The sequence below is a fragment of the Adiantum capillus-veneris genome, chromosome 9 (assembly GCF_014529385.1).
Source record: "Adiantum capillus-veneris isolate H3 chromosome 9, ASM1452938v2, whole genome shotgun sequence".
In the NCBI taxonomy this organism is placed as follows: domain Eukaryota; kingdom Viridiplantae; phylum Streptophyta; class Polypodiopsida; order Polypodiales; family Pteridaceae; genus Adiantum; species Adiantum capillus-veneris.
In genome coordinates, this window is record NC_140939.1 from 84306425 (window position 1) to 84328800 (window position 22376).

At 46.2% G+C, this 22376-nt stretch overlaps 1 long non-coding RNA gene across 2 annotated transcripts in view; it reads left to right on the forward strand.

Annotated features, from left to right (window-relative positions):
* Positions 1 to 216: 216 nt before the first annotated feature.
* Positions 217 to 22376, forward strand: part of LOC147450743 (uncharacterized) — an 87751-nt gene continuing 65591 nt past the window's right edge. The window contains exons 1-2 of one of the 2 annotated variants that reach the window (XR_015189297.1): positions 217 to 634; positions 2099 to 2160. This is a non-coding gene — a long non-coding RNA (uncharacterized LOC147450743). The remainder of the gene's footprint in view (positions 635 to 2098; positions 2161 to 22376) is intronic. The other variant, XR_015189298.1, reaches the window with a different exon arrangement.

A 22376-nucleotide genomic window follows, 5' to 3' on the forward strand; every position in this document is an offset into this window, starting at 1 on the left:
ATAGATCACATCGTCGCAGATAAGTTTACATCGAGTTCACACCACATGTGGTGTGGTGCACATACCCTCCCAAGTTCAAACTTAGTTCACATCAAACTCACACCAAATTTGGTGTGGTGCATATATCTCTCGAGTTCATATCTAGTTCAAAAAGTGATCAACGACCTGCACTACTCTCGGCTCGCAATGCATAATGTGGGCTATTGATCCCACCTCCCGGCAATTAATGACGAGGGCGGGTGCCTACCTATTGGGATGTAACCAGCTCTCTGCTAAAGGATTTAGAAACAATATCACGTACTACTGCGGGTGGCAGAATGTAAGATATACTTAAATCACCACTCGGACTACTAATAAATGCGCTCATGCAAATGCCAGTCTTTCCTGCAATGGCCCCGTGCGGCCCTCGCGTCCTCTCCGACATTACACATTACACCTACCACTCTGATGGAAGACCATTGAAGTTTTAAGAGGAGCTTGCAGGAGAGGAGCAGCTCTCCGTTTCCACTGTATCTGCTCCTGGAAGAGGCAGCTGCTCAAACTGCGGAGTTTCGTGTGCTGAGGACATTGAGGCAACAATCAAACTCCAGCATGCACGCCATCAGTTCTTGGTGCTCCCACGAAAGGACTAGAGGTGAGGGTTCTCTCCTCACTCAGGATTGGCTTGTCATTTATGCTGTCTAACTAAGTATTGTCATTTATGCTACATAGTGGGTCTGGGTCTAACTAAGTAAAAGGAGTTTTTGAATTCTTATAAGTGCATGTTATAAGTTCCATTTGCCACGAGTAAAGCTCACATATCTGGGTTTGTGCTGTAAATTTTCCAGTTGAACTTGATAATCTTGGTTATAATGTCCTAAAAACTCCATTTTCAAGGTATAAATTTAGGCATTGTAGTTGGAAATCCCAATCAAAAACTTCGATTTTTGCTTAAATGCCACCGTCTTACTTGGTATTCTGTGAAATAAAGGCTAAGAAAAAAGTCCCTTTTTTGTTTTTTTTTGTGGTTTTTTGAGCAATGTGATTGAGATCAGCCAAATTGTGATGTCTATTATCAGCCATTCTTATGTATGATGATGGATTCCAACAAAATTTTACAATGGAAGCTGTGAACCTCTCTATATGCCCAGAATCATGCCCTTATTGCAGCATCCTTGTCCATACAATGGTGGTTGTAACTGCTTGTAGGTGGTAATTGCTCCACCAAAACAAGTGGTGATCGAAGTAAAATCCAAAGAGGAGTGTTGTGTTTTCGACCTCTAGAGTACATCTTACAGAGAGTTGTCATTGTAACCAACATGTTTTTATGCATATCTACTTTTGTGAGTCAAGATGCATAGTAGTGTTTGGGAGAAGTCATTTTTCTAACCATACACAATCCCCTTTTATGATTTTGAAAAAGGAAAACATAGCCATTAAGCTGTTGTGAATATTTTTTCACTCATGTTTCTCAAATTATAGGAGGAATTTTTCCTTTTCTCTCTCTCGCAAGTGGCATCGACATTGATGTAAGTTAAAAGTTTCTTTTCAGAAAACGTTGATACATAGGCATACATACATATGCTCATATATGTAAGTCGATGGAAATGCTATTTGTATATGTCCATACATAAATCTATCTACAAAGATAAAGAATTCAAGCTATTGCACACAGGAAAATTTTGTATTCCAAATACACAAATCCCTTGAAATGCTATTCTCAACAAGAACTTTTGCTAAAATAGATTGTGTATTTTTAAAAATATCTACACTTCTCATTCATTTCATAGCACCTTTTTCCTACTCTTACTCCTCTCAATTTGTCGGTGTAGAATTTCTAACCTGCTCAAGACTAATTTGAGATGCACTTTTCTCGGACATTTTGTAACATGTAGCCTAGCAAGACTTTTGATTAGATTTACACAAGGTATTAAGATATATGTAGATGTTATGCAAGTCTTAAAAAGTGTAGCTATCTTACTTTAGCATCTAGTATTTTTTAATATCATTTAATCAGACTTATAACATAGTCACAAACAAGTCTACATAGATAAAACTTTTCTCAACCTTCATTGAAAGAATCCACCATGTGATTAAAACTATTTCATTGGTTTTACAGGGTACATTCTGATCATGAATTATCTCTATGCAAATGTGCACCTTCTCTTGGACACTAATTACGTAAAAGCTCTTGTCCATGCTATGCATAGTTAAGGATACGATCTTATTTTTCTTGTTTGGGCAAGTAGTGAAGTTATTGCATATTGTCAAGTTCTCGATAGTGTGCTAGTTTGAGTTATGTTTTGCTTCTTCTAGGTCGGTATGGATTCTCAATCTAGTCTCTAGGATATAAGAGTTTATTGCTCTTTTGTCTTTTGTTTGAGTTGCCATAACGACCCTAAAATATAGGATTGAAGTCTTTGTGCTCGCTTTATTGTGAATATCTTTGAAGTATATACTTGTTGCAAAGTGTTAGTTAAGTAAGCTTCTCATTTATTTTGCCTAAAGCCTTTTCTAAAAGCATCTTAAAGTAGATGTTATGTTCTTACCCACTTTTAAAAAAAACAACTAAGATATTTTGTCATTTATTTCCTTTATCAAATCTTTGGTGTGCTTTGATTTTGTGTTTTGTATAAGTGGTTGAGCTTGTCTTATAATTTGTGAGTGTGTACTTCTCATCATTAGAAGGTATGCTTTCGGGTCTCTATGCTAACAATGTATAAATGACTATTTTATCGACAATAAATGCAACGTATGGGTATTGCATAATCACAGTGTCACATGAAAAGGTGTTTTCTCCTCAAAACAAAACACGAAACACTTGAAATGTTTTGAAACAAATTTGAAATAGGGAAATGAAACGTATTTCACACAGGCAAAAAAATCCGGGTCGAATTTTCAAAATTCAAAATTAACCATATCTTATATGGTCGTGCAATGTGTTTTACCGCTTGTATGACCATGTATATAGGATGTATCCACCTACTAGACTCCTAAACGTTAGGTTTTCTATAACCCCTAGAAACATATGTGTTTCGCCTTGGAAATTTTGAAATGAAATGAAACGAATGCCTCGAAATGATGAAACACACGAAACATTTTTTGTTACACAACATAATCAGCACACGGGGTTGCTTGTGCGATGCCACATACACGGGGGTTGCTTGTGGAATGGAATATTTAATAAAATATAGCGTGACTTGAGTAACTTTCAACGTTCTGAGTTGCTTAAGGGATGCAAAGCCATTATTTTTTATTGCACGGATTGGGCTTCCACAATAGTCATAATGTCTTGTTTGTGGATGCATGCTGGCCCACACTTTTTTTGTGTCAATCTTTTTTGATTAATTTACAAATGGGAACCTCAAAGTGAGGAAAAAACATGAGAAAGATCAGATACAAAGGGACAAAACACAGAAGTGTTCCGCAAAGTGAAGGCTCTAAAAGCAAAGATATGAGATCTATAGGATATCCGGGGATATGTTATCAAGGGTAAAATGTAAGGATTGCCTAAGTGAAACCTTGAATGAAGGAAAGAGATCCGCATCATGCTGATGGAACATGCAAAAATTGTGTTGGCACCACAAAGACTATAGAGACCAGAATCTGACCCATGTGAAGAAGACCACAAATCATTGAAGGGAAGTTGGGAGCAGTGTTAGAAAAAAACCGAGGTTTAGTGTATTTTAACCGGCTGAAATTATTAAATCCCGGTTAGATTTTGAGCTTGCCTTTTAGAAAACCGGCAAATTTACACAAGTTTTAATGTAATTACTGACCTGAAAACCGGGAGAATTTCAACTTTCCCCTTATTTTGTTCGGTTCGGAAAAATGTATTTTTCTAGCCCTGGTTGGGAGAATGCCAAAGACCCAGATCCGTTTGTGGAAAATTGCCGAGGGAAGTGAAGGCATATACAAGCTGATATGTGGCCAAGGAAGGCCTTGGTGAAGCGACAATCTCAAAGCAGGTTTCTAACAGTCTCATCACAAGCTGAATAGCTGACACAATGAGAAGACCTGATGTGACAGGTATTGAGGAGAGTTACAATAGACATTCCTTCAGAGGCAAATGGCTCTTTCAAATTGTAGTAAGAGCCTTTCTGTACCATTGATTAGATTTATGCAAAGACCAAAGCGCATTACAACGGTCCGCCAGCCAAGAATTATGCAAGAGAGAAGCATAAATGTTGCGAGTAGAAATGGTAGCAAAAGGTGTGTCTCATAAATAAAGTCCAATCCAATGTACGACATCCATTGGCTAGTGGCAGAATGGAGCATGTGCTCAAGCGCGCTCCAAATTTGACGATAATGCACGTCCTAACCAAATTGTGCAACTGCTTGAGAAAAACAAAGCATATGTCTAGATGTTGGCCACACATACACACTCTGATCGCTTACAAAATACACAATATACATACACACTCTTATCGCCTACAAAATACACACAATATATGAACAATCGACGTCAATCTTCTTAGTCATCCTCTTGAATTTTTTTCAAGCCAATGCTTTCTACTCTTCTATGAGTTTTTTGTCCTCTCTAGTCACTTGCTGTCTGTCATGTTGACTTGGATCTATGACCAATTAGCAGGTGAGTCGTGTCATTTTTTGAGGTGTCACGATCAACAATACTTAAAGAAACATTCATAAGGCAATCCACATCTTTTAATCCATTTGTTATCTCGATAGGATTCTTCTTTGTGGAGGCATCATCCAATGTGAATGCCACGCAACTTGTTGGGCATTGAGTGTAATCACCTATTGACGGATGGATGACTCGCCAAAACACAAACTACAATCAAAAGACTCGACCAACATTGAAAGGATAAAACACAAACTACAATCAGAAGACTCGACCAAAATTGAAAGGATTATGCTTGTACTTGGTAGACGACTTGAGGGTGATGGATTTCTCACCGCAGCATGCCAAAGGTCATCAAAGTGAGAATCTTTGTGGCTACAGATGGAGCATAAGCTATACACGTGGTGCCAAAATTAGTGGGAAGACATTCCCTTGTTTCTTCCACCAAGCTTTAGCTTTTCTCACGAACACATACTTATACACATACATCCTATACATCAGCTCACTCACAAGAGAAATGCTTGGTCTCCACTTGAAGGCGAGGAGCTCTAAGCAACAATGCGTTCAACAGGAATTGTTGAGGATTCGGAAGATGTGTGCTATCATGCAAAGTAGCACAAACCGCTGTGCAATATTAAGAAAGAGGTCAAGGTGGAGGCGGAATAAGAGGCTAAAGTGGACGCCAAGAAGAAGAAATCCCTTCTCGTATACACTATCCTTGAGGAGGATAAAACTCCACGACGGACATGGATGGTAGAGAACTATGTACCAAGCTTGGGTACAAAGAAGAAGAGCCATCCTCCTATAGGATTCTCTAAGTCTCCTTGTACCCAAGCTTGGTACATAGTTCTCTTCCATCCATGGCCTAACGAGAGAGAGGGCACTTATCCTCCAATTCTCCTTTGAAGGAACAAGGACCTCTGCCATTAGATAGAGGGTAAATCTTAGACTCACTGGTCTCCCCATCTACATAGACGGCGACCTCACATTAATGCAAATAAAACATAGATGGGATATACATACCTAAGGTGCTCACCACGGCAAAAGGGAAGATGGCATCATACCGTGATTGTCGGGTCATTATTGATGGCAAGGTCGTTGCATAGGGACTCATGGCCTATGGGACACAACATAAGGAGATTCGCATTGCTATTTTGGAATTGCAATGGTGATCTATGGACACATCTAGAGTGACTAGAGGAGGTGATGAGCAATCAAGACATTGTCTTACTTAGAGACACACGAGCCCAAAGAGGGACCTACCAAGGATCCATGGATCTCAATGAGAGTCCACCCACCGGAAGTGTACATGCTAGAATACTTCTCGAGGGTTTAGAGGAGTGGCTCCTCTCTTCGGCAAAAGTGGGAGAGCAAGATTTAGATTGTGATATGAGATCCGGAGATCCATTTTATTTGGATCCGCTCAGAGATTACACAAGAGCATGTTATATTCATAACCCTATGTTACTTTGTACTTAAAAGCTCAAGATTCTCCACCGTTGACGTGGGGGGGTAGTGTACACATGCTTGATGGAGGGGATTATGAAGATACTCTACAATTGGGGAAGTTTTCCTTATGGGAGTTATATTATGGAACTTTGGGATGCCATATAGCTCATCATCTCTTTCACCATTCCACCCATCTCCAGAGGAGCGGACCATGCCCGACTCTCTCTTTCTTTCATTGGAGCCATTAACTTCCACGCACTTGCTACATCTACTCCACACTCTACCATCCACTTCACATGAGAACTAGCCTCTATATACTCAGTAGAGGTTCATGCGGGCCTTTGTTAGCTTGACCCATTTGTACCATTGTCCACACACCTTCTAGATCTCATTGATCTTACGCACATCAGACTTTAGATCCTTTCTACGTGCTATTCGCACTGGATGTACTTTCCTAGGGACTTTGCCATAGAACCGTTGGTACGATGATGAGTGTAGAGAGCTTTATCGCAACCTATGAGCATAGAGGGCTCTTGGGAAGGCTATAGAGTAGGAGGCCAAACGATAGATAAAGACCCTCACACGTTGCAAGAGGCGAGATTTCGAAGAGGCAATGGAGCTTGAGCTTTACCACCTATTCATGAGTATTGATAGTACGACAACATGGAATCTTAGAGACCCCTGCTTGACCACACGCATTGAGAGCAACGAGCATGGCTTGCAATGTTCGGGAAATATCGTTTTTCCAAACATACAAAATTCCTTTTCTTGATTTTGTCAAGAGGAAATTTTGGAAAGTTAGGTCATTTTTTCGGGTGTTTACACTATTTTTCTTTATTTTGGGGCGGAATTTCTCCCTTTCCCCTGGCCCTCAACCGGCATTTTTGAAACTGAAAACGGCACGATATTAAGCTGAGACACATTTTTCTCGAACATTGATGGCTTGATTATACAGAGTGTATGAGGTCTTGGGCAACCTGTGATCCCTAAGACACTCGAGTCATGACCTACCATCACCACTTTCTTCACCACATGTATGGTAACACGAGCCATATGACGATTGTAGAACTGCAAATGTCTTCACCACATAGGACTACAGAGTGACCAGCTCATTTACATAGCTGACTTTCATGTGACACATCCAGCCCTATGTGTCCGTGGACAAGCTACAACATGACCAGGGTTCAGTTCAGTCAAGTCAGTCTAGAATAGGAAGTGAACTGGCACTTTTGTGAATCTGTTCGCAGACCGTGCATGACCAGACACTTAGATTAGATGTATATCCTCTGGTTGCACATAGCATGACCATCAGATTCCAGATCCTATTAGTAGCATTTTTACAGTGCATAGGCCTATTTTTCCTATTTTTGACATTTTTCACTTATTTATTAAGCGACTTTTGTTGGAAAGTAAGTAGGGCAATTTTGCTAAGTTTGTATATAAGCAAACCTAGCGCTAGCACTTTCTGGCAGAAGAGGCAGCAGGAGTATCGCTCAACATGCATCTTCTCAGCAAGACCACGACTGCATGACCTAGCGTTTTTGCAACTTAGCATCAAGCTAGCGTTTTTGCAAGGACAGATCAGCCTTGGCGATTTTGCATTGCAGAGGAGCTTCGGCATTGGTAGACACAACAAAACCACTTCACGACAGCATATCAGTCCTAGCGTTAGCAGATTTTACAGTAGTTAGCAGATTTCCATTGCAGCAGAAGATTTTCAACCCTAGCGTTTTTGCATCTGCAAGACACCTCAGCGTTTTTGGAGTTCCTCGCGACAGATTCAGCCCTAGAACCAGCGTTTTCAGTTTTCAGCAATCAGTTACTGCAGAAGAAGTCCTGAACCTCGCAGATCTCACCTTCCCGCAACAGATCTTCGCTGCACGGTCAGATCCAGCAAGTTTGCAGTTTCAGCCGGAAAAGGCAGATTTCAGCATCTGCGTTTTTAGTGCGTCGTCGTCATCGACATAGAGTCAGAATTCAGTAGATAAAGATTTGCAGATTTCAGCCATTAGCGTTTTCAGATTTTAGCCCGTCTCGTCGTCGACATCGTCGGCAAGTCCAAAGCATTGTAGAGATTGTGCAATCAATAGCATAGACCTCTCTCGCCATCGAGAGAGGGGCCCTTGGAGGAGGGTTTTACAACTTTCCGGTATCGTATTCTTTTCTCTCTCTATCTCTCAGTCTCAGCACATTCATTCACAATGTTCATGCACTTTGTTTGTGATCACTTGCACTCTCTCTTTAAAGAACGGAAGGCTCTCCCTTCCGTAAGTAAAAGGAACCCTTGAGCACAGTTCGGAGCACTTATCCTAAGCAAAGTTCAACATTCACTTCTGCTGCACCTTACATTGGTATCAGAGCTTTGGCAGTGTTTTGTATCACTCAAGGAAAGAACCACAAAAACCACATAATAATTTTTTTGCTTGTTGCGGTCGCACGTAACCCAAGTCCTCTTTGGCGTGTCGATTCCTAATCGTGTTTTTGAAGAGTGATAGGAAACCCAAGAAAGAAAGGCTTGTCCAGCCTCCCCTTGTTTCTGTTTTCACTCATTGAGAGCGGACCGTGCACTTAGCGGCCAACCAATCCACGTGAGGTGGGAAAAAGCAACCTTGGTGTGAGTTCAAGGCCGCCAAGGGGTGCGTCCGCAGAAAAGAGCCGAACTCGGGTGAAGAGAAGATCCTTCTCTAACACAGATTGTAAGCGAAAGAAGAATCTCAAGAACTCAAGAAACTCAAGACCCTCAAGACCCTCAAAGAACCCCAAGAACCAAGACCCCCAAGAACCCAAGTTCCTCGTGAACTTAAGAACCCAAGACCACAAGAACCCACAAGAACCCACGACTTCAGTGGATGGTCATCACTCGAAGCGGAATGGATACTTTGCTTGGAGGTGATGAGAATGAGAGGCGAAGAAGAATTTTCCTTACTGGGAGGTTTTTCCGACCCTCCCCCTTTCCCATCTACGCCAAGGATTGCACTAACTCCTATGAAGGAGTTGCCGCAGTTGTTTCTGGACAGGAAGTTAGAACACGAAGAAAGAAGGGCAGCCATAGATTGTGACTACGAAGAAACAGTGGCAGCCATAGAGCGTAAGTACCGCTTGGAAGCTAAAGTAAGAAAAGCAGACTTGGAGCGTGAGCGTGAGCAAGTGCGCTTGGCGGCTGAACAGAGCGTCCGACACATGAAAGAGATGTTGCGACTCTTTTCTGAAGTGCAGACACAGATGCAAGAGATTCAGAAAAAGGAGACTCTCTTAGTCTCTTCTTCTCCAAAGCATTACACACAAGATAAGCATGATGATTTGAATGATAATGACAAGCATGATGATGAGCATGATGATCAAGTTGTGATTTCTCACAAGCATGATGATTTGCATGAAGATGATGTGATTGTTCACAAGGATGATGTGTTAGTTGATACTTTCTCTAGTGAAGCTAACCTCATTGCAGAGACGATCAATCACGAAGAATCAATCTTGGCTTTCGAGTCGAGGTCCACCTCCCCCCCCCCGTGCAGATTTGATCAAACACGACGAACAGATCTTGGCGCTCGAGCCTAGGTCCAAAGAACCCTTACAGGAAGTACTATGTGTTCGTATGATTAGGCAGCACGCATTGTACGAGTGTTTCATTTGTGATCGTTTTCTGTATTTTAGTCAACGTCCTTATGTGATCCCTTTTCCTAGGTATGACATATTGTACGTTGAGCACGTTTCACTCATGAATGAGTACGGATGTATGCGGATTTTTCATAAAAAGCTGAATTGTTTGCATTCAAGGAAGTCACATTCCATGTCTCTTCCTTGGCATGACACATTCGTAGAGAGAGCACAAGAAAGATTGAGAACCAAGCATGGGCATTTCCGTTGTGAATTGCCACACCTAGATAAAAAAGACACTATTTGATCTCATTGTTTGCGTGTGTGTGGTGAATGGTTTGGCACTCCGTCTATTTGTTCATCTACATTGCATGCATTGTCTTTAAGGAAGACGAGATTTTCTCCAGTCACTTTACGTGGAATAGGTATGTTTATGTTTTTGTGTTGGAAGTGGTTTCAGGAATTTTCAGCCTCGGAGATTCTTGAAGAAGGTAGACGCATGACTCTAGACGAAGTTGAAGCATTGAAGGAGCCACAAAAGACTGTCGCTTTCGGCGCGGCCCAAAGAAGAAGGCATTGCAGACCTTTATGAAGTTCAAGTATCGCACGACCCACACATCAGAGTGGGCCGGCAAAGAGTCCTTTCTAGGATTCTGGATGTTATTGGCGATCTCCCTCGACGCCATACAGTTCGGTACTAGTACCTCACTTTGAAAAGGAGGGAATGTCACGTGATACATCCAAACCTATGTGTCCATGGACAAGCTACAGCATGACCAGGGTTCAGTTCAGTCAAGTCAGTCTTAAATAGGAAGTGATCTGGCACTTCTGTGAGTCTGTTCGTAGACCGTGCATGACCAGACACTTAGATTAGATGCATATCCTTTGGTTGCACACAGCATGACCAGCAGATTCCAGTCAGATCCCATCAGTAGCATTTTTACAATGCATAGGCCTATTTTTCCTATTTTTGACATTTTTCACTTATTTATTAAGTGAATTTTGTTGGAAAGTAGGTAGGGCAAATTTGCTGAGTTTGTATATAAGCAAACCTAGCGCTAGCACTTTTTGGCAGAAGAGGCAGTAGGAGTACCGCTCAACAGGCACCTTCTCAGCAAGACCCCCGACTGCATGACCTAGCATTTTTGCAACTCAGCATCAAGCTAGCGTTTTTGCAAGGATAGATCAGCCTTGGCATTTTTCCGTTGCAGAGGAGCTTCGGCATTGGTAGACACAACAGAACCACTTCACGACAGTAGATCAGTCCCAGCGTTAGTAGATTCTACAGCAGTTAGCAGATTTCTATCGCAGCAGAAGATTTTCAGCCCTAGCGTTTTTGCATCTGCAAGACACCTCAGCGTTTTTGCAGTTCGTCGCGACAGATTCAGCCCTAGAATCAGCCTTTTCAGTTTTCAGCAATTAGTTACTGCAGAAGAAGTTCCGAACCTCTCAGATCTCACCTTCCTGCAACAGATCCTCGCCGCACGGTCAGATCCAGCGAAGTTTGCAGTTTCAGCCCGGAAATGGCAGATCTCAGCATCTGCGTTTTCAGAGCGTCGTCGTCGCATCGTCGTCATCGACATCCTCAACGACATAGAGTCAGAATTCAGCAGATAAAGATTTGCAGATTTAAGCCATTAGCGTTTTCAGATTTCAGCCCGTCTCGTCGTCGTCCTCATTATCGTCAACATCGTCGGCAAGTCCAAAGCATTGTAGAGATTGTGCAATCAATAGCATAGACCTCTCTCGCCATTGAGAGAGGGGCCCTTGGAGGAGGGTTTTACAACTTTCCGGTGTCGTATTCTTTTCTCTCTCTATCTCTCAGTCTCAGCACCTTCATTCACAATGTTCATCCACTTTGTTTGTGATCACTTGCACTCTCTCTTTAAAGAACGGAAGGCTCGCCCTTCCGTAAGTAAAAGGAACCCTTGAGCATGGTTCGGAGCACTCATCTTGAGCAAAGTTCAACATTCACTCCAACTGCACCTTACACGGACACCATGGCCCCATCGATTAGACACATTTTCAACAGGGCTGTGGTGGAGGGCTTCCTAGAGAAGTGGACTAGACACACCATTGTGCATATCCACAAGTCGGGTGACAGAATTATAGGACCATCATAATTGACCACACCATGGCAAATTTGTATGGAGCTGTATCTGAGGTAGAGCTCAGCTTATATGTCTCATCTACGGCTTAGCATTGCCTATATTTTCTAAGTATGGTGCCATCTAAAAGCCTAAGGCTTTTTCTAGCCAATCTACATGGGAAACACTCATGGTGATGTGACAACTTGACTTGGGAGTCCGTCAAAATCACCACTTCCTGTGTTGAAAAGCAACGCCTTGGCTTGCTATTGCTTTCCCGCTTCATCATCCTTCTGAACCGATCAACATGCGTGACAACATGAGTCCAAAATAATCTCCCTACGTTGCTCTATCATTGCTCATGCTGCTTCACGAGCTTTTTAATCCTCCATTTCATATTGTCAAGTTCATTATAAGCTAGGCGACCTCTTATGGCCAAAAAGCCCAAAGCCAAAAACCTTAGATCTTTTAATGTCAAGCCCTAATGTCCAATGTCTTATGGCCCCAATGTTAGGCGGCATTGCGACCAAAAGGTGCAAGTACATGCTCAAACCCTTAAAACTGCTTGAAACCAAATGCCAAATGAAAATAACAACCTGAATACTCCCCAAAGTTCATATTGTCCAAAGATTAAAATCCTCATGCCCAATAGCCGAAAAGCAAAGCAATCTTTTCGAAAACCCTTTATCCCGAGGATACACAAATTCCTTTAAGCGAATCCTCGACAGTATTCTAACCTATATTTACACTATTTTCTTGCAAAACCTGAGCATAATCTTTCCTTCTCGATTTCCTCTCAAATCTGATGTCTTGAATTTCTAACCTGCTTAGGGCTAGGCGAAGACGCACTTTCCTCACATACTTGGCCAAAGTGGATTTTTTCACTCTTGTCCTTGTAGACACGAAGCTGCACCACCGCGTAGAAAAAATCTACAGATCATAAAAATGCAAAAAAGTTACAATTTTCTACTCGAAACTTGAAATTCAATGTTTGAAGAGTAGTTTTTAAGACTTTGGAGCATTCCGGAGCTGTTTGTCATGACATATTCAGCAAATTCTACATGAACTATAATCTATAGCGAATTAGTGATTATTTTAGCACGTTTTGAGATGGGGGGCAGTCCGAGATGAGGGCAACGGTACGCGCAGCAAGGGGGCGAGCGGGTTGGGTTGTCGCGTGCGAGGGCAGCGGGGGGGGGGGCAACAGTAGCGAGCAGCGGGCCTGGACAAGGATTTGACCGTACCCACTGACCCATGGTAGTATTTCGTAATGATTATCTCTAATCTTTATTTAATGATTACAAATGATGATTCTTTATGAAAGCAATGTTTGGAGCTTTATGCTCTCAAGATGGTTATTAATTTATGTAATTATTTCATAATTTTCTGATGTCATGTCATAGCGATCACTATTGATCTTTTGTTTCTACAATAACTTTTTTTCATGAAGTTATTACATGATTGTATGGTATGTCATGGTATACGTAATCCATGATAATTCGTTATGGTTGATTGTGTTTAAGATGGATATGATCTTTCATTACAATAGTGTATATAATTCATGGCAATCGATGGTTACAAGGTCTGTATGATCTACGATGTGTCAAGACTTACACCGCTATGTTGCTTCACAGGTCTAGGGCATAATTGTACGGTTAGTATGTCTCCGTGCTGGCCACCCATAGTCTAGGTTGTACGTGGTTCGGCCGTTCGAGTTTGGGGCCGGCCGCCCACTTTTTTTTTCTGAGAAAAAAATCCTCATATTAGTTAATGAAACTGCCCATAGGGCTACAACCACCTCTACTAGAGAGGGCTACAACAATCATAAGGGGGAGACTTTCCCAATGAAAAACAACATATGTACAATGAGGCTAAATCAAGAGATGGAGGAGGGAAAAGCCACACAGGTGGACGGTAGTGCCATCTCAGCACACCGTGGACCATGGTGAAGAACCATGGTGAAGAAAGGCCCAGGGCGCCAAAGTCGAAGGAAGGCCTCTCTACGCTCTTGCATGCGGTCGGAGCTGCCTTGGAGTCTCTCGAACTCTCCTCTGAGAGTATGGACCAGCTCTAGCCAAAGATCACGAATAGTCTCTGTTGGTGGTACAAGGCGCCAAATGAACCAGAGTGTCAGGCTGCAGATGAGCTCCCGACACTCCTCTCTCTCACTGCACCACTCTTGTGGAGTAAGCTCTGTAGCAGGCTGGAGTGTAGGTCGACCCCCCTACATCACTATCATCCCGACACTCCTCTCTCTCACTGCACCACTCTTGTGGAGTAAGCTCTGTAGCAGGCTGGAGTGTAGGTCGACCCCCCTACATCACTATCATCCTGTTGGTGGAGGATAGCTCAAACTGAAGTGCCGGGCCCGTGATAGTGCACCAAGCAGCTGCCCCCCAAGTGTATTGCTGTTCCGTGGAAAGAGCTGGCATCAGTCGAAGGACACGAAGCCAAACCTGCTGTGCGAAAGGAAAATCCCAAAGACAATGGTGCTGACTCTCCACAAGATGGTCACAAGCTGCGCATGCTGACGAGAGACCAGTATGTACAAGCCAGCTCCCAACTGTTGTAGCTCTATGTGCAACCAACCATTGGAACAAAGTGACTCGCCGCGGTTGTCTGGAGTCCCACAACCTCTTCTGAAAAGCTGACAAGAACTCAGCTGTGAGACCCTCCTTCTGCGAATGAGGTGTTGCAGTAGGACGAGCCTCTGCGTGCTGCCAGTATGTGACGTCCCAGTCAAACTGTGTACTGAAAGAAAGGGACACCTGGATGGTCGACTAAGGAGAAAGGGTCCCTCCAAAACCACTCTCCAGGATCCCATTGCTCTCGTGTCAGTGGACAACACTCCCAAGCCCACAGCCTCTAGTGGCCTGTCTCAAGAGCTGCAGGGTCAAGATTGATGACACAAGTCCTCCCATAGATGCCCACAACTCGGATCCTTTGAAAACAGCACTCTGCCACCTGTGGGGCCTCTACTAAAACTCGGAGTAAGTGACCCTCACCCTGTAGCTCGAAAAACAGGGAGGGTATAGCCTCTGAGCAAGCCCGAACTGTGATGAGAACCTCCAGTCGCGTGAAGACCCCCTATAACTAGCCTGCACAATGTAGAGGGCGGTACTATTTCAATTACCTGTTAACTTTATGCAGAGCGCTGAGAAGGAAAGAGAACACTGATGCGTCCGGTGATTGGAACGTCACTGCGCACACGAGACCGACACCTTGTAGGCCCCAAAGATTGGCACCTCGGTATTTCTTTATTCAATTTAAGATAGACAATCCGAACACATAGTACAAGCTTTCACAAAGCTGTCCAAACCTGGCGAGGGCTGAAAACTCAGGTTTTTGACCTGATTTTGGCAGCATAACGGCGCAAAAACCCCTTGTAGGTCAAAAGTACTTGTCTAGGACAGATTCCCTCGCTATTTGGAAGCTTTTTGGTGAGCTGTCACAGAAATTCAGTGTGCTGTAATTCTCTGTTTTTCACTGCTGGGTGCCCAAAAGCTTGTACACGCATCCCAAGGCTTTCATGGGGCTCCCCTGGTGTTCCCTTGCAGTTTAGGTGCGAAACCCTAAACCTGCAGAAAAAAACAGCAGGATGTAATTCTCTGTTTTGGATCGTTCTTCACGGGGCGAACATGCATGTGCGTGTCCCAAAGTCTCCTGCACGCAATGGGACAGTTCCCTTGTGAATTGGACGAGTTTTCACGCGAGAAAACTCTCCAAACTCGCAATCTTTCGCGATGGAACTGTGCGTATGTGTGGGGGATTAGTAGTTAGCTAATCCGGTTCCTGTTCAGAAGGCTCTTGCCTTGGCAAACGCGCATAAACCCCCAGAACTGTACATATTCATATGAGTAGCCCAAGTAGTGGGGCATTACCATATGTGCCAAAGGGGAGAGAGATGCCCGAGAGAAAATCATCGCGCTACATGAGATAGAGGAGAAGGCAAGCTTTCCATTAAAGCTATAGACCTGCACCCACTACACACACACACTGTAGGTCACTTATGAGGCTAAAATCAGCCCAAGCCTCAAAATGGACGCCTCCTCCAGCTGAGGTGTCCTGCAGACTGTTCTCCTCCTGCCAAGTGTCCAGTTTGCCCCTTTTGAGTTAATTCCCTAGTTCCCACTCACTTATAAAGTTGTAAGTGACTTTCCGAGTGGCCCAGATTTCATTTGGCGCGCACAGGCTTCCGTACTCATCAGAATTCAGTGCTAGCTGGCCCGATCGATCCCAGACTGACCAACCTAGACTCCCGATGTGAGAAACCTGTTCGGCCGCATTCGTTTCGCACTGGCCATGCAATGTCCACTTGCACCTTTTCAAGGGTTTCGAGAAAAACAAGTAAAAATAAAATAAATAAAAATATATAGTACTTATTTACAGAAGGCAACAGGAAAAATACACCTCCTGGTAACACACCCCACCCTTGAAATACTGCAAGAGACCTTGCTTGCATGCCAATAATAATGCCGTTATCTCTTGATAACACATATATTCTATGATGGGAATCCAAGATACACATGCTTCCGAAAATGTAGCATTGGACGATTAAACAATCCCATCAACCTGGCTACCATACATATATCAAGCATAGAAGTCTTCTGGTGTACTCTCAAGCACAAACTTCTCTAGCCAAATTCTGTATGGAAAGAGTAGATACAATTGCTTAACTACTCTCTTGAGCATCATGAACCATGCTCTCACATTGCGCCATAGAGCTACATCAAGTCACTGTTGGTTCCATTTGAAAGGCTTCAAGATATAGTTGCAATAGCTGAGGTGAATCAACCAATTCAGACTCTTCCATCCATTTAGCATCCAATGATGGATAGTTCTTGAATTTCACCAAGTAGCATCTTGCAACCTTTCCTCTAACCTTCCTGTCCTTATGTGCCAATATCTGTTCAGGAACAAGAATCTCATCCAATTCTTCCACTATGGGTTGTTCCTCATCGGGCATATTCTCTGGCACATCACCAACAAAGGACATTAGAAGGCTGACTTGAAAAGCATTATGTATTTTCCAGCCTTCTGGTAGCTTCAACCTGTAAGCTACATCGCTGATCTTTTCTGAAATCTGAAAAGGACCATAATATCGCATACCGAGCTTAGGAAACAAACGTTCCTTGCCTTTCCTTTTCCTTAACCTTGCCTCTTCAAAGCGCAAAAGCACCCAATCACCAAGAGAAAATACAAGTTCACGACGGTGACGATCAACAGCTTTCTTTTGCTTAGCCCGAGTCTTCTCAAGAGCAATCTTTATCTTCCTGTATGTTTCATCCATATCTTGCACATACTTGTTTGCCTCAAATATCTTGTCCTTAGTCTGCAAAATGGGCGGGACTTTCTTTCCTCCTTCCACTATCTCATTTTTGTAAGCATATTCAACCAATGGGAGATGGTGTTCCCAAGTTGCATTGTCCTCTGACACATAGCATTTGAGCAGATCCAGGACAATAGAATTCGCCTCTTCTGACTGTCCATCAGTTTGCGGATGAAACAAAGATGAGAACTTTAGCATAGTGCCCATATTCTCAAACAATGCCTTCCAGAAAAGACTTGTTATACGTGGATCCCTGTCACTGACAATTGACTGAGGCATCCGGTGATACTTAAAGATATTACTCATGAATATCTTGACCATGTGTTCTGGCTTTATCTTCTTTCTCACAGGAATGAATTGGGCATGCTTACTGAACCTAAAAATGATAGTCCAAATCCCATCATTGCCTGTTTGTGTTCTTGGAAGATCAAAGATAAAGTCCATCGTAGCGCTCGCTACTGCTGCTCGCCTCCCCCCCCCCCCCCCCCCCCCCCCCCCCCCCCCCCCCCCCCCTTGCTGCCTCCCGTCCCCCGCCTGCCCTTGCGCGCATCTGCCCAGCCCAGCCCGCCCGCCCGCCCCGCCTGCCCTTGCGCGTAGCAGCCCGCTGCCCTCACCTCGCGCTGCCCCCCAGCCCGTCCGCTGCCCCCTTCTCGCACCGCCTCTCCCCCCCCCCCGCTGCCCCTTGACTTCTCGCTCACTACCTTATCCTTCTTCCTCCCCCCCCGTCTTCGTCATTCCCGAAGGTTCCTGCACTTGGCTCTGCAACACTGTTTCTTCGGACAGTGCTCGTCGTGCTCGGTTGCAGAGTCTCTTCACCGTCCGCTTCTTCGCCACAGCAGTAGACACAGATGAAGGCTCCAGCTCCGCCAAAGAGGGACTCATTCGAAGCCCCCTCGCCCGACCCCGCTGAGCCCACCATTCGACTTGCTCTATCGCCGACAGAGCAAGCAAGCCTAGCCGCTGAGGTTGAGCGTTTTGCATGCGACTTCGGTCATCTGCAAAATTCTCGGCACCCGTCCTAGCAGAGGAGAGCTGCGAGACCTTCTCCAGGCCCGCCTTCTCGCAGAGGTGGGCAAGATCTTGGATGTCCAGATTCTTGGACGGGGGTACTACCAGATCGAGTTCGAGACCTCCGAGATGGCTTCTAAGGTCATAGCTATGAGTCCACTGGCCATCCGAGCATCACGCGCCCACTTTCGACAGTGGCGACGTGGTTTTGACCCGACTTCGGATGTGCTAGTAGAGGAGGTAGACATCCCCATCTCAGTCTGCTTGACATCCCCATCTCAGTCTGCTTTCCGGGTTTACGGAGGGAGTACCTACCACTTCTCTCCAGGATTGGCTCCACCATCGGGACTGTCTTGGAGTCACCTCGTACGGCAGCATCAGTAGCTGCCAAGGCGGCTCAGTTCGAGTTTTGGTCAGAGATACCCACACGCTCTCGAAGGTCATCCTTCTGCCTCGGGTGAGTGGGGGTTGGTTTAGACAGTGTGTGGAGTACTCGGGTCTCCCGAACCAGTGCTTCATTTGCAGACAGATGGGCCACCTAGCGAAGGCCTGTCCACGGAGGAGGCCACGACCTGCACCTCAGCCTCAGCCCCAGCCTGCCAAGGCTGGGCCGCAGCCACAGCCAGCGGCACAGCGCACAGATTCAGAGCCACGCTCCGAGCCTGGGGCTCCAGCGGAGGAGGGGTGGCAGCAGGCCCGTGGCCGTCGACACCAGGGGCCACATCGACGGCCTGGCACTCAGAGTGGCCCTCAGGTGCCTACTCAGCAGCAGTGGGTTCCCACGGGGAACCGCTTTGGTCCTCTTGAGCAGGAGGAGCCCCCTACGCCAACCTCCACCTTCGCTTCACCCTCGCCAGCCGCCCCCCCTTTAGAGTTCCCCTCCTCCTCCTCATCCTCCCCCCCGCCCTCTGCTCCCGTCCACTCCCCACCTCGCCCCTTTACCTCTGTCGTCCCTCCCCGCTTTTCCTCCCCTCCGTCCTCCCCAGCTCCTTCTTCCCCCCCCTCCTGCTCCAGTTCCACAGTCGACTCAGGAGACTAGTCCCTCGCCGACGGCTAGGAGATCTCTTGGCAGCGCCTTTGCCATGAGTCGCCTAGCGAGAGAGGGTCAGCCCTTCTTGCGGCCCCCTCTGCAGATTCAGACATCTTCCCTTGCAGCTATCCCTCCTGGTCTGACGAGCATTGACCTCCGACGCCGCTGGGATTTCTTTGATTACGGGTTCACTCGCTTTCTCGGCGATTCCACGAGGCAGCCTGCTTCAAGGTCCATGCTTTGTTCCTCGCGGATAGGGGGACAGAGGCCTTGGACTCAGCAAATGGTTTCTCCTTCCCCCTCTGTGGTAGGACCGAGACAGAGTGGTCCCTTGACTCAGTGGTGGGATGGTTGCATACACAGGTTCTCGAGTTCTCTCACCACATGGGAGAACTTGGAGTTATAGATTTGCTGCAGACTTTGTGGCCACTGGCCAAGTTTGCGGTGACACCCCCAGACTCAGCAGGATGTAGGCACATTGTGGTGTACTTTTTTGCTGATACGCAGTGTTTGCCTTGCTATGTATACATTCATGAGGACTCCTGGACAGAGGAGGTTACCTTACGCACGGCTCGCTCTGCTTGGGCTTGGGCTAGGCACTCACTGCAGTCTCGCCTATCTAGAGGACGCTCGGATGCGGATTACTCCCCATCCAAGCCAGCCTCGAAGATAGCCCGTCTTGCTGCTGCGGCAGCATCTGTTCTCTCTCGCTCCCCATGAGGATCGTCTCGTGGAACGTGCAAGGACTAGGTGGGCCCAGTTTCAGCGATAGCGGGGCCGATTGCGTCAGGAGCTTCAGCGTTGCCTTGTGGGAGGAGAGATTGATCTCCTTATGCTTCAGGAGCACCATCTGTCTGAGAGCCGCATTCGGCGATGTGGTCAGATTTTGCGTGGACGATATGATACCTTTTGGTCAGCTGCTTTTTGACCTGGAGGCATCCAGGGTGGGGTATGTATGACTATTGCGGACTCATTGCAGCAGGCTATTGTGGGCAGAGGGATTATTGTGCCAGGGAGGGCTCAGTGGATTACTATGCAGGTTCAGGGTGGCCTTGTGGGCTTCCTGAACATCTATGCTCCCAATGTGGCGAGTGCTCGTGCAGAGTTTTGGTCACAGCTTGTTGAGTCTTTGCCACAGACTGACCATTGGTGTGTAGGAGGGGACTTCAACATGTTGGAGGACCCTTCTGACAAGATTGGAGGCAGCCATGCTACTGTGCATGGAGTCGAGTTAGCAGCTTGGGAGAGGTTGTGTATGACTTTGAGGGTCTTGGATACATGGCAGCACGCTCGCTTTGTGAGGCCTCCAGAGAGTCTTGCCTTCTCTAGATCGGACCGCAGAGTGGGAGGAGTGAATCTATCGCGGATAGATCGCTTCTACACTAGTGACCACTTCAGTGACTTGGTGGGATCAGTGGGCATCCTGGCAAGGACATCCTTCTCGGACCATGCACCAGTGATCCTCACAGTTGCAGCCAAGCAAAGGAGTGGGAGCACGATGCTTCGCATCCCAGAGCGGGTCTTGTTGGACTCAGTACTCAGAGAGAGGGTAGAGGTTCTCTGGACAGAGGGAATGGATAGCCAGGCTCTACCTGCAGACAGAGTGGCCTTAGGCCTAGCTCAGCTTAGCCACTTTTTTCTCCAGGAGTCTCTGGCTTGACGGGCTGTAGCGAGAGAGGAGGAGCAGCGTCTCAGACGGGAACGGGAACGGCAACGGGATCCCCGTTCCCGTTCCCGTTCCCGTTTTGCGGGGATCAGAGGGGTGTCATCTTTGTACAGACAGGCTCACATTCAGGTGCTTTTGGCAGGAGGTAGAGGTGAGCGCTTCATGCTCACACGATCGGTCAGATAGGGTTGTCCTCTTGTCCCGTTTCTCTTTCGGTTCTATGCGGAGGCGATGAGTAGATTTTTGGTGTCACAGCAGGTTGGTCTAAGGGGCTTAGCACTCCCTATACGGGGAGATGAGCTTCTGGACGCTGAGTTTGCCGACGACTCAGCCTTGTACTTAGAGGGCCAAGAGGCCAATCTACACAGATGTGACCAGGCTTTGGAGACCTTCTGCTGTGCATCGGGCGCACTGATCAACTGGAGAAAGACAGTGGCTTTCTCGGTTGGTAGTGCTCCTGTGCCAGATTGGATGCCAGGAGAGGGTTTCAGGTGGATTCCCGCAGGGACTGCAGTTCGGTACTTGGGTTGTAAGGTTGGTTTGGACTTGTCCCCCGAGCAGCAGATTGCTCCTCTTCTCCTGTCCATCAGGAGAAAGTTGTTACATTGGAGCTCAGCACGACTTTCGCTGGCTGGTAAAGTAGTAGTTGCCAACTAGGTGTTGTTGGCGACTATGTGGTACATCACTTCTTGTTGGATCTTCTCGAGTTCTTGTATCAGCCAGGTAGAGAGGCTGATCAGGAACTTCCTTTGGTCAGGTCGTGACATTCAGATTGCCCGGGCCAAGGTGGCTTGGTCGGTCATCACACTTCCTTGTTCTCAGGGAGGGCTTGGGATCATTGATCCAACACAGCAGAGCAGAGCCCTTATTGGGAATTTCGTCGTCAGAGGACTTCTTCCATGGGAGGAGCCCTGGAAGGAGTTCTTGCTGCAGAGGCTTCGTGCCAGGGTACCTCAGTCAGGAGGCCCTTGGCAACCTTTGACCAGATGGATCTTTACAGAGTTGCGCCAAGTTGGTTTGAGCAGGAGACTGGAGGACCGCTTCGCTGTGAGTTTGCTTCGATCTTTGGAGCTCTTACGGCGTGGCCTGGAGCAGAGACAACCGACGTGCACGGAGGAGCGCCTACGGCAGCCCCTCGTCTGGAACCCCATGGTTAGCACTCAGAGAGGCCACCTGGTTGGGAGTCGGCCTCATGTTTCTTGGGGTCCCATGGCAGCAGGTGCAGCGCGCTCTCTAGGTGACTGGCTAGAGTTCTCAGGTTTGTCAGAGGAGGTGCAGGGTTTCCAGCTACAGGGCATGAGAGGGGTGCAGAGCATGTGTCAGGACATCTCAGAGTCAGTTCCAGCTAAGTGGCTCATGCCTCTCGAGCCAGTAGCACCCCGGTGGATGGGAGCCTTCACACGACTGGAGGTTCTCATTTCAGTCAGGGCCTGCTCAGAGACTGTCCCAGCCTTGTTCTTCGAGCTTCAGGGTGGGGGACGATTACAGCGAGTTGCAGTAGAGGCCCCGCAGGTAGCAGAGTGCCGTTTCCAGAGAATCCGAGTTGTGGGCATCTGTGGGAGGACTTGCGTCATAGACCCTGACCCAGCAGCTCTTGAGACTGGACACTGGAGGCTATGGGCTTGGGAGTGTTGTCCACTGGCACGAGT